We start from the raw sequence: 12,914 nt of genomic DNA, 5'->3' as shown, positions 1-12,914 counted from the left end.
GGTAGAGCCAGTGAGCAGAGCGTGGACACTTCCCACACATCTACCCCCACTGAGCTCCACAGGACTGAGCGCCGTGCACAATAAGACCTCAGCCGACAGCTCCAGGGCAAAGCCCCATCTCAGCTCTGCCCACTCACCCCTCACGTCTCCCAGGCCCAGAGGTGAGGCTAAGGTCGTGGGCTTGGGAGCCAAGTCAGCAGTTCTCCCATGCACGGCAGACCCAAGGGCTCATGGGCTATCTAACGGGATGCCCCAGAGGTGGGGCAGGAGGGGGTTCCCGTGGCCGTGGCCTCAGCCTGCTGCACCACAGCCGCAGCTTCACCTTGACCTCTCACACTCGCTCATCCTCTCCCACGAGCTCGATTCCATTCTGTCTCCCTCTTCTCCTCAGCACAGTTTTTCGTTCTTATTGTTTCAAGCATTTTGTTCCTTGTTCTGTGCCTCGAGTCAGTGATATTACTTATCCAATTCTGATGCAAAGAGACCTCTCTGGAGTTTCCGCATTACCTTGAAGGTAAGCCAGAACCCAGAGCACCACTTCAGACCCCTCCTTGCCTCTCACTCCCTTCCCCTGCCCGCTCTGCCCCTCACAAAAAGGAGGGACAAGGGAGCAAGAAGCAGGACTGGCATGGGGTGGGCGGGTCCTTACTGCTTCCTTGGGTGCCCGGTGGGTAGGCGTGTGGAGGCCACACTTGGGGCCCCTCAAGGGATGAGAGCAAACCGCCCACTGTGCGTTCCCGGAGGTCGGCCCTTTCTCAGAGGCGGGGCTGGCGTGCTTCCTGAGCAAGGGCCACTCTCGGGAGCAAGAAAGAATATCCCAAGCTACCTCATCTCTCTTTTCAGTTGCTTACCTTAAACCATCCTCACCGGGATTAATATAAACCGTAATGGCTGTGTGGTGATGCACCACCAGAACCAGACGCAGCTCTTACTAAGTGCCTTAAGTAACTAATGGTTTGGGGGTCAAAAGGCAAGTGCAGCCCAGTGCTCTGGAAGGGGCGAGGCCAGTCTACCTGGGGAATGTGTGCAGGCGCCCCGGAGTCTCCGGCCTTGAAGCCCAGGGCCTGAGCTGGACTTGAATTCCAGCTCTGCTGCCAGCTGGTGCGTGACTGGGCCTACTGCCGGTGCTCTCGCAGAGCTAATTTCCCAATATAATCGATTAACTGGAAAACAGAGTCGCATAAAAGTCAGTAAGAAAAGCTAATGAATAACAAGGAACCTGGTGCTCACTGTAAACTGTTTATGTTTGCTTTTTTTTTTTTTTTTGAGGTTGGGGAAGGGAAGTGTCTGTCTTGCTGCTTTGCCGAGACCTAAATTTTCACTTTTCTTGTCTTTCCATCCTCCCAATAACTGTGCCCATTTTCAGTGGTGTTTTTTTCCCCACATCCTTCTAGGCCCAGCACAACCCATCTTGCTAAGCTCCTGGGCTGCACTTAAACTTGTGGAGAGAAGACAGCAGCAAGACCACCGGGAATGGTGAAGAGATGGGCAATTGGCTTTAGCGCTGACCATGATGCTGCCTCCCTGCTAGCGCCTGGGGGTGGGGGGTGAGGTCTACTCTGCAGGCAGCACTGACTGAGCGACCGCCACCCCCAAAGCCCAGCAGTGGGGTTGGCAAAGCACAGGTGAGGTCTAACAGGTGTCCTGAAGGTAGCGAAGGGACAGGCTGGGAAGTGGTCTAGACGACCCAGCTGTAAGTGCAGCTCCTTCCACTTGTCAGCAGCATGAATTACTCTGCTTCTCCGAGCCTGGCTGCTGTCCACCCACACGGAGATGAGAACAGCGGTGCCCCAGCACTGAGCCAGGGTCCAGTGTCAGAAGCCCGAGCACAGGGTCCAGCACTGGGAACCCGCCGTAAGGGGGGCTTCCTCCCTTGCTGAGCATGTCTGCGGAGCCCAGGTGGGGGGACCACGGCCAGAGGACAAGCGGCATTTGGGGAATAATTGTGACACTCACGTCTGGATTTGAGCAGGCAGCTGCTCTGCCGCCAGACCCAAGGACAGCCTCGGAAGTGCCTTCATGGTCTGCAAAGGAAGTGTGGGGAAGGACACGTGTCCTGCCTGGGGACATGCCAGGCCTTGGAAAGCGGTTTCAGCCTCCCTATCCCTGTCCCCCCAGGCTCATCAAGAAACATCTCCCACCAGAACCCCTGGGGTAGAGAGCATGGCAGGCTCTGGGCAGCTTTTGAGGGGATGTGCGAGGTGCACTTTGGTATATGTGAAGTCCAGAGTGGAGGGCTTTGTTTGCCTGGCTGCTGGGGGAAAATTACTAAGGGAGGGGAGAGGCCGAGAATCAGAGAGAGTAAGATTGCTCAGAAAACGATGAGATTAGATTAGCCCAGGAAGACCCAACTGTGCCAGACCAATTGAATTTCCTCTGAGGTTAGCGTGACCAGCCCTCCAGGCCCAGAGGCAGCTGGAGCGCAGGGCTGGGCGGCTGACACTGGCACAGTCCTTTCCCGAAGAGCTGGTAGTAGGGGTCAGACCCTATGACCTCTGGGCAGGTGTGAGAGGCGCACCCCTGCCCTGGCACGCCAGGGCGCCCACCTTGCGTTGACATTCCTCCTCTAGAAATGTTTTTTAACACGCTCTCCTTTTCCTTCTCAGCACTAAATACAACTTATTTTATGTTAATCTTGTTGAATGCCAGCCATTCTTAGCTCTGCAAGTACCAAGAGCACCCACTCCTTCCAGAGAAACCCTGATTCATTCTCGGTTCTTTTCTTTCTCTCACCCCCACATCCAGCATCAGCAGGCCTTGTCTGCGCTTTCCCCAAACAGATGCAGGGCCGATCTGCCCACTCCTCCATCTCCACCACTGCCGCCTTTGTCCACCACACTGGAATCGCGCTCGGGTGACAGAAATCACCTGCTAATTTTTTGTTAATCTCCACCCAGGGATGTGTTTACTAACTTTAGAGAGGGGGGAAGGGAGAGAGAGAGAGAGGGAGGGAGGGAGAGAGAGAGAGAGAGAGAGAGAGAGAGAGAAACTTTGACGTGAGAGAAACCTCAATCTGTTGCCCCTCACACTCGCCCTGACCAGGGACCAAACCTGAAACCCAGGTATGTACCCCTACCAGGAATCGAACAGGTGACTTTCAGGTTTTCAGGACGATGCTCAACCCACTGAGTCACACCAGCCAAGGCCACATTTTCTTGAGGGTAGTTAGTCTAAGGGTGGTTTTCTCTCTAGCCCATGGATCAACGTAACATTTGTGAGTGTTACCATGTCCCAGACACTCTCCATGTGCACACTCAACGGTCACAGCTACCTTCACGTGACACAGAGAACATCATCGTGGTCCCCAGTATACAGAGGAGAAAATCAGAGGTCAGAGAGGCCAGGTTGTTGGTCCAAGTTCATAGGGCTGGAGAGTGAGAATGCAGTTCACTGTCATTTCAACTGGTTTGATAGGTTTCCATCTTCAGTTTAATTACTGGAAGAAACTCATTAAAATGAATCCCTTTCAAAATAACTTTCAGGGCACAGATGGAAGGCTGGAGGTACAGTCTCTGAAAGGTCCTCATGGCCAAGGTCGCCTGTCCCATGTGGTTGGGGACACACGGCAGGGTGTGTGAGTTCACTCTGCAGGATGGGGCTGAGGGTTGCAGTCACTGCGGCGGAAAGGGGCAGAGACTCTGAGAGGGGCTTCGCAGAGATCATTTTGTTAAATCCTCCTGGCGATCCCATGAAGTAAGTGTAATGATCTCTGTTCACTAGGGAGGGGACTGAGGCTTAGAGAGGTTATACAGCTTCTTATGAAGCAGAGCTGTGATGGGAACCCTACTGGGGTCCTTCCACCACAGTCCCTGAAGATTTGGCTCATAGATGGGTGAATTCCGGTCTAAGGTGGTCAGGAGAAGCAGTGGGCTGAGGGAAAGGACCAGCCCCCAGATCTGTTCCTGGCTTTCTTCCCTTCCTTGTTGTCCTTTGGTCAATAAATATTTATTGAGAGCCTGGTGCATTCTGGGCTCTGTGCTGGGAGCTGGGGGCACAGCATTAACAAGACTGATACTCGGAAAAGTGGAGCAAGCGAAACAGACACTAATAAGGAACCAAGCAAGCAAGCAAGCAAGCAGAGTAATGGCAGATTGTGATAAGGGCTAAGAAAGCTGCAGTAACTAGGGTGACCTTGAGAAGCACTGGTAAGCAGAAGGGCACTGAGTGCCAAAGATGGTGGGGGTAGCAGTGCCAAATAGAGAGGACAGGTTCTCACACCAGACTCGGCCTCCTCTCTCAGTCCTGTCCAGCTGCCCTCCCTCACCACCTGCACCAGCACCCACTGGTGCCTGCAGGGGGCGCTGCTCACAGTCGTGGGATCCAGACAGGCTTAGGAAACATCGAGAGTCCAGGAAGGAGCACTGCCTCTATTCCAGGATGGGCACAGATCAAGCTGCAGTTTTCCCATCTGTCAAATGGCAGTACTAATATCTGCCTTGCAGGGCCACTGTACAGATGAAATGAGGTAGTATTCGGGAGAAATCTGGTGGATGAGTGACAAGCTATATAAATAGAGTGAGTTGGAATTACAGCAAGAGGGAATTCAGTTAGACATAAGGAGGAACTTTTTTACTGAAAGGATGACATGATGGTATAGTGGGTTTCTAGTGAAGAATTTACCTACACTGACAACTTAAAATAGAAAAAGCCATGGCTGGTATGGCTCAGTGGGTTGAACACCAACCTGTGAACCAAAGGGCCGCAGGTTCAATTCCCAGTCAGGGCATGTGCCTGCATTGCAGGCCATGTCTAGAGTAGGGGGCGTGCAAGAAGCAACCACACATTGATGTTTCTCTCCCTTTCTTTCTCCCTCCCTTCCCCTCTCTCTAAAAATACAAAATCTTTTTTAAGAAAAATAAAATAAAATAGAAGCAATAATCATTGACCTCAAATAAGTGCCTGACATTTCTCAGGCTTCACAGTGTGAAATGAATACATGCAGAAATGAGTGAGTTTTTAAACACAGGCATGACTTGCAGAAGACATGGGAAAAGGAATACAGGAAGTCTCTGCTACCACTAGGCTGTGGCCTCCGGAAAATTCTCTCTGAAGAAGAGTGAAAGCACCACCAGTTGGAATACTGAAAGTTAGCCCATGGCTACTGTAAGGGTGAGTCCTTGCGGCTCACATCAGCTTGGCCCAGGGGCCTGGAGACACAACAGCTTGGAGCTTCTCGCTGAAGGGCAGGGCCGATGGTGTGTGAGGAGGGCAGGAAGAAGAAAACGTTGACCGGAACTGCTCAGAAAAGAGAGGCAGGGTGGCCCTGCAGTCCAGGTGTGGTGTCGACCAAAGAGCCGTGGGCACCAGGTAGCCCGGCCCTCTCTTCACTGACCAGCCCGTGGACTGAATGGACCCACAGCCCCACCCCCTCTGGGACATGGGGCCATGTCACCAGGCCTGCTTAGAATTGTTTGAAAAGCAGAAACACGCTAGCGCAATGCCAGGTTACTACTGGTCCCTCTGAGGCCGGGACAGCCAACCATGGGTGGCAAAACCGGCCTCTCTCTGTGCCCTGCTGCCTGCTCTTCATCGCCAGTCACAGGCGAGGCTGGAAAAGGCTCAGCATCTGGTCTGTAGTCACCACAGTAAATGCAGGGCGTTTACAGGATCTGCATTTGGAAAGTACCCTGCCTACTGTCCACCTATTAGAGTCCCCGGGGGCCCCCTCACCCACATGGCTAAGCAGGCAAAGACAGGGGTTGGCAGAGGCCCCGCCTGGTAGTGAGGCTCCAGCTGGGAAGATTGACGGAGGGCCTCCCACACGAAGTGCCTCTCAGCTCAGATTGTACCTGAGGATGGATGCTTGGACCATAGGTGACCGGAAGGGGGTGGATCAGCTGGGATGGCACCATGTACCGAAGTGTGCCGGAGCATTTAGAACAGAACAAGAGACGTGCCAGGGTGAGGAGGCAAGAGCTTTGAGTAGCCAGGCAGAGAGAGGGGCAGGGCACAGAGGAAGGGGAGGGGGTAGCCTTGGCTATTGGGTGCCTGGAGTTTACAGCGTCTCCACCGCAGGGGTCTCTGGGGCCTCAGGCTGCGAGGAAGCGAGGAAGCGGCCAGGCTCCTGTGCAGTAGACCCAGGCAGCCTGCAGAGAGGCTGCACCTGGGGAGTTAGGTAGAAGTGGCCGTCCCTGGTCCAAGCTTACACTGTGTGCCATTAGAAACATATCTTTGCTCTTTTGAGCCTTAGAGACAGTGTGTGCTCACTGGGGAGTCGCCTTGTGGTGCAAGCACACAAGGCGCAGATTCTAGGACAATGGGATGAGAATACACTTCCAAGAACACCAAACCCTGCCCCTGCCTGTATTCAGGCGGCCCCACACCACCTTCCAGAGAGACGGACAGAGGCTCTATCCTTGTCTCTACAAAAACACGGTCAGCAGCTTCTTCCCATTTCCCTCTGAACCTGTCCCTGCCTCTCAACACCTCTGCCGTCCCAGCTGCTTCCTGGTATCCAGCCCACATCCTTAGGCTGAGGTTGGATTCTACTGTCATTCCGTCCTCAGTAGGTGTGAAAAAACGGGTCCCTTCCTATGTTAAAAAACAATTTTGGCCCACAACCCTCAGCAGACCTTCTCAAATGACAGCCTGTTTTTCCGTTTCACTTCGCTGTCCCTGCTGTCGGACAGTGGGAAGGAACTGACCCGCTTCACGCCCTGACCGCTGGATCTCCCCAGCCAGGTCCCTCCAAGCGCCAGCCTGGCTGGGCCATCTCTCCTCCCTCCCCACACCCCTTCCCTGAGCACCACAGACACTTAAAGAAGCGCCTTTGTCTGTGAAAATCCAAATCTGCAAACACCACCGTAGACTATAAAATACCGGGCCGAAGGAACGTGTGTATTAATAGGAAGGGGAATGCAATCCAAATGGTGGACACATTTTTGTCCGCTGCTCCTCTGCCCTCTCTCCCCAGCCGACTTCATCCGGTCTTGGTCTTAGCAGTGGTGAGCATCTGTACGGGCTGCAGAGAAAACCTGGAGTTCCCCCACACAGTGGGTTTGGACAAAGGATTCACAGACCTGGTCCAGGTAAGCCTTCTCAGGTAGGATCTCTCAAAACGGCCCTTCTCCTCTCCAGCTAAAGGGAGGGAGCAGCTGGGAGAAAAGCTGAGTCTTCTCTCCTCAACCACTGCATCCCTCTGGGGCTGCGAGAGACAGACTGCGTCAGAGTGACGCATCAGGTAGAATGTGCCTGTCACCCGGGCCTGTCCTCCCAGCGCAACGGGAACTTGTCTAGGGTAGGGACTCTATCTCTACACATTAGTGTAGCCTGGCCTTGCCCACAGGTTTGCTAAGTGACCCTCTGACTTATTTCTGAATCCTGTGACTTATCTCTGAATCCGACTCAAGCCCTCTCTACTCTATGCATAATTCATCAGCGGTCCACCTCCCTGAGAGTGCCAGAATACCCTGGTGCCTGCAATGGTTGAATGCACCTTCCAGCACAAGACTGGGACCACATTTATCTCTCCAAACATCTCAGCATGGGTCTTGGACTCCAAGGGGCTGAATTTCAGGGAGTCTTTTCCTGTGAGACGCTAACAACAGTTATTCACAGTTTTCCAGCTCTGTTGAACTCTCCAAGGACGAACGGCAGATCTGGATAGAGCCAGAACGCTCCCAGGAATTTAATCAAGGGCAGCGAAGCATGAGTCTGCCCCTAGGGGCAGTCACCTGAGAGAGCGTTGGTTGTTCTAACTGCGAGACAGTATTAACCTGTTGCTTTCGATTGCATTGTGTTGCACATTTAAATCTGCTCCCTGGGGAGAGGGTGGCATGTTGCTATAGCCTGGTAGACATAATTTTTGACTCCGAGCCAAGAAACACTGGTGTTTGTGCAATTGGAAGAGAGGGAGGGTCAAGGACATGGGGAAATTCTAAAAGAATTGAAATCCAAGGCTTGTAATTTCACAGAGTATTCAAAAAGCATCTCCTCTTACAAGCAGAGGTGAGTGACATGCATCTGACTGGAATGCAAAGCTCACGAGGCTTGTTAACTGCAGGGCGCAGGATAGAGCAGACACACACATTGAGACCGTCTATTCCCCACTGGGGAATGGATTTAGGAAAATCACAGGCTTCTCTGAGTGAGGAAATTATTGATCCAAAGCAATGCTGGGTGAATTCAGGTTTATATTTTTCCTGGAGACTCTGAGCAGGTCATTGTGCTTCTCCAAGATGCAGTTTCTCCATTGGTTCAATGGGTGAGCTGGATATGATGGTCCCTTAGAATGATTGCTTAAACTTATTTCAGTGCTCTGTTTTTTAATGTAACGATGTTGGATTGAGTTTGATACTAACAGCTAGAGCCCTTAGTAAGAGTTTGCAAGAAGCAACTACTTGGAGTGGAGCACCTTTGGATTCCTAATAGTCTTGAGGTTGCTCATTGTCTGCATTGTTCTTAGTTTCTTTCTGCTATTCTCCAGCAGAATCAGGGAGTTGCGTGTATATGGGCATCACTCCCTCTGCTAACTCATGGATTCTGACAAGGCAATGACCAGGAGGTTGCCATTCATTCTCTGAACATCCTTCATAATAAACCCAGCAAGGATGGCTCGGGTTCATTCCATCAGGAGTGGAGAAGAAACTCCAGTGAGCCCTTTGACCTAAAGGTTATATTTTGCAGATGGTTGACTTTTCTAGGCTTTCCTTCCTCTGTGTCTCCACTCTAAAATTTCCATCATCTTTTTTTAAAACTAATTTTATTATTTACTTATTGGAGAGGGACATCAATTTATTGTTTCACTTATGTATGCATTCATTGGTTGATTCTTGCATGTTCCCTGACCAGGGAGCAAACCTGCAACCTTGACATACTGGGATGACACCCTAACCAACTGAGCTCCCCTGCGAGGGCCATTTTTTTAAGGTGTTTGTTTTTATTCTGTTTCATTTTTCCAACTTCCACACACTCCCTGCTTGTTCAGAAAGATTCGTGAACAATGTAATTGAGCCACCCACTCTTTGCTACCTAGAGCAGAGCGGATATTATTCATGAATCATGTATTCCAGGAGACAGAGCAGGCCGGGAAAGTCTAAGGCCTTCTCACATCCGGCTTTACCCTAAGTCGTCATAGTCCTATACTCCCTTCCCTCAACCTGTGAAGTCAGAGTGGTCTCGGTGGCCCTGGGGTGTGTGTGGATGGTGACTCTGGGCTTTCTCTCAGCCCCCTTCTCAAGTTCACTGTCACCTCCACCTCTGAAAATGCCCAAATGATGTGGGGACAAGAGAAGGTGGTACAAAGAAGTCTTTAAAACTAATTACCTTAGTCAACTTTCCTCAATCAATTACTGGGCAAACTTGGCTTTTGTGCCAATAAACTCATTAGTAGTGACTTGACCTAACACCGGAATGCACATTCTGGCACGCGGTTCTTCCTGGACCTCACGGCCGCTGAGCTGGAGCCACTCTGAGTGCCCGTCGGGACCCCAGGAGTCACTTCGGCTCTCGGGAGAAAGGTCCTAGGGCACCTTAAAGCAGCTAGTCTGAAGTAAGCAGGTCAGGAATCAAACCCAAAAGTGCTGATTTTTCCAGATATTCTGAACTTCATACTTTAAGCTCTCTTACCGCACCTGCCAAGCGGAAGGAAGAGGGCTGCATGGAGAAGCTGCGGCCCGGCAAGGGCCAGTCTGCGGCCCGGCCCTGCCACCTCCTGCCTGTGTGCTTGGCTCGGGCTCCTCAGCCCAGGGCGCCAACAGCGTTCCTCAGGGGGTGGTGTCCTGTGCACCGAGAGGTTGCCACCCTCGGCCTCATCTGAGGCCCAGGCACTCAGGGGGAAAAGACGCACACTCACAGTGCTGAAAATGCTCCTTCTCCCCAGACATGCACGCCAGGCAAAAGTGCAGAAAAGCAAGAGACCGTGGGCTTGTTTCTGAGGAGGAGGCAGCTGAAAGACCAGCCCCCCACCCCACACCATCCCTGCCTCCCCCTAACATAGGGGGGCCGTCAACTCATCTCGCTGTGGCCAAGAGGCCAGGGGATATGGAGGGTAGGAGTTAATGCAAAGAAAATGCTCTTCTATATTCAAAGTTTGTTCATCACTTGAACTTTGGGGAAGTTTCCTGAATGAGGTCAGTCAAGGCTTGGGTTCCTATTTCAGAGCCACGCTTCATCCCAGGGGCCAACCTGCCACTGAACCTTGCATATCCTGCCTTAGAGCAACTCCGAATTGGCCTCCCTTGAAATTTCTTGCCTTGCTCTTTACAGACAAAGCAACCTTTTACAAATAGGACCTTGCACGGTCTCCCACCATCATGGGGACGCTGCCCAAGCTCCTAAGTATCACACATAAGGCCTGTCATCACGTGGTCTCCCTCTGCAGCTTGTCTTGTCGCAGCTTTCCTCACGTAACCCCACCCCACCCACCTCAGCAGTGCCACCTTGGTATTCCTTATACATGCCACACTCTTTCGGGCCTTTGTATTTTTTTTTTTTTTTTTTGGCAGATGCCTTTCCTTGTTCTGGAATGCCCTTCCTCCGGCCCCACCAGGCCCCAACCTGCCTACCCCATTCTTTTATGAGGTCTTCTGTAGGCAAAAGAGGAGGTCCTTCCTATGAGTGCAATGATTATGTCTGCCCTGGCTGCCGTGGCTCAGTGGACTGAGCACAGGCCTGTGAACCAAAAGGTCTCCAGTTCAATTCCCAGTCAAGGCACATGCTTGAGCTGCAGGCCAGGTCCCCAGTAGGGGGCACAAGAGAGGCAACCACACATTGATGTTTCTCTCCCTCTCTTCCTCCCTTCCCCTGTCTCTAAAAATAAATAGATCTTAAAAAAAATGATTATGTCATGACCACATTGCAGGTAACTGTCCCTGTTCATCACAGCATTTATCCTATTTCCACGTATGTAGCCGCTAGACTGACATGACCGCTAGACTGACATGACCGCTAGACTGTAAGGGCCGTGAGAACAGGGGCTATTTGCATAATTGACCAGGACCCAGCACAGTTCCCACAACATCGTGGGTGTTCATTGTAAGTGTGTTGAGAGGAAATGAGGGGCAAACCCTGTACGTGTAATAACAACGTCAGTGAGAAGGATGATGATGAAGAGAAGAAAGACAGTCATCATGAGCATCTGAAGTGGTAGAAGCAGGCAGAGTGAAAGCTGGGCCACACTCAGGACCAAACAGCAGAGACGAATAAGCCATCCGGTGAGATCTCTGAGGAGTGAGGGCACCTTCCACCCATGGAGGCCACAGGGCGAGGAAAAGGCAGAGCCCTGGAATCAAAGCGGAGCCCTTGGAAACCACTGAGCTGGGGAAAGGTCCAGGGTAGATCTGCAACCTAGCAAAGAAAAAGGAATTGCTGAGAAAAGGAAAGGGGCACGCCTGAGGAATTCTGAGTCTCTACTCTGCAGAGCCAAGGATGCTTGGCAACTACAGCATGTTATATATACTTAAAAAGCAGAGAAAACCAACTGCCACCAATAGCACCAAAGCTCCAAGAATCGTTCACTAGTGATACACTCAACTGTGCTTCTTTGCTAGTTCAGCCCTGCACACAGACTGACTTGCTGTGCTTTCTTGAACACAAGAAAATCCATCTTTGTGCTTTCAGTATTTAAAAAAAAACAACACAACAACCCACCCTCTGCTGGTGGATCATGCCTTCCCAGATACCCCATCATTCTCGGAAAAGCTGATGGACTTAGTGCAGCTACATTTTCACAGAACAACGTAGCGTAAGACAACCCACGCCCAGCTCATGACTGAAGGGCACCCATGGTGGGGCTGGGTAAGTCCCTGTCTGCCACAGTCTCCTTATCACGGTCACTGTGTTTTGCTCCATCTCGTATGCCTCACTACAGGGGAAGAAACACGTGTTCCCTTAAACTTGCATTGCAATAGACACACTTCTTTTGAGTGACGATACACAGAATCTATAAGACAGAGATGTTTGGGGACCGAGGCTCCACGCCTCTCATTCTTGGGATCCTATAAAGCAGAAGAGTAGCATTCACTGTCACAGAGCATTTGCCCCCAGCAGGATTTGGGAAGCTGAACAAATGTTGAGCAATCCAAATGCATCCACTGGAAATCATAAAATGAAAGAGAGGCATTTTGATGAAGGTAAGTGAAATGTCTTACTAACCTCTTTCACTCAGGTGCGTCTTTAGCCTTTTCCAAACTAGACCTCCCCAGTCTCCATAGCCTCTACCTTCACGATGGAAAAGGCCCGAGAGAGGTTCCGCTATCACGCAAGGTCTTGCAGCAACCGAAGATGCCATCAGAGGCAGGAGCCCTACACACCCGTCCACCACCAAGAGGGGAAGCTGCCGGCACCCTGCCCTCAGGATGGGCGGGATGAAGCTCACAGTGCGTAATCCACATGTGACCAGAAGATCAAGAGCTCCAGGTGAGTGAGTTAAAACCACATTTGTATCCCCTGGGGAGTGATGGGTACTGTGCTTAGTCTTGAGGTACAAAAAAAGAGGCCTACAATTTCCACCAGAATTAACTCCTTTTTTTTACCTAGGGGCATTTCTCCTGCTTACCTCATGGATTGCTTGACAGAATATTGAGTCAAAAACTGAGTTTCTTGGTCCCCACGAAAGCAGCTGGATCCTTGATGTGAGCGAGTCCTTGCGCCTTTGATCCAAGAGGTTGGGTGTCCTGAGTGCGGGGTGCCCGAGGCCCTGTTGGCTTTTATGAGTCTGTGGGTCAGCTCAGACTGGCTGCCTACTCATCTGTATGCAACAGCTCTCCAAACACATAGTTTACTTTAGAACCGGATCCAACGAGAGTAGGCGTGGCAGTAAAATGGGCTAGATGCACCAGAGGTGTTGAGCTGCCGGCGCTAATTAAGATTTGTTCATGGAGCCGTGACTGGGAAGCAGACGGTCAGTTTGCTCAGGCTGACAGTGACCCAGTCAAATGTGAGAGGTTGAGCACGTGGGCGCCACAGCTAGATGC

General features: G+C 51.5%; 1 protein-coding gene across 2 annotated transcripts in view; it reads right to left on the bottom strand.

The window, feature by feature from the left end:
• KCNJ1 (potassium inwardly rectifying channel subfamily J member 1) overlaps positions 1-12,684 on the bottom strand; it is a 28,154-nt gene extending 15,470 nt beyond the window's left edge. The window contains exon 1 of one of the 2 annotated variants that reach the window (XM_045860270.1): positions 12,497-12,684. The gene's annotated coding sequence lies outside the window, so the exon portion shown is untranslated. Of the gene's footprint in view, positions 1-12,093; positions 12,263-12,496 lie in introns of those variants that run through there. The other variant, XM_045860272.1, reaches the window with a different exon arrangement.
• Between the last annotated feature and the right edge of the window lie 230 nt (positions 12,685-12,914).

This window comes from Phyllostomus hastatus, unplaced genomic scaffold (genome assembly GCF_019186645.2).
Source record: "Phyllostomus hastatus isolate PE091 unplaced genomic scaffold, TTU_PhHast_1.1 phas_scaffold_193, whole genome shotgun sequence".
NCBI lineage: Eukaryota > Metazoa > Chordata > Mammalia > Chiroptera > Phyllostomidae > Phyllostomus > Phyllostomus hastatus.
This window is presented reverse-complemented; position numbering and strand designations above follow the sequence as displayed.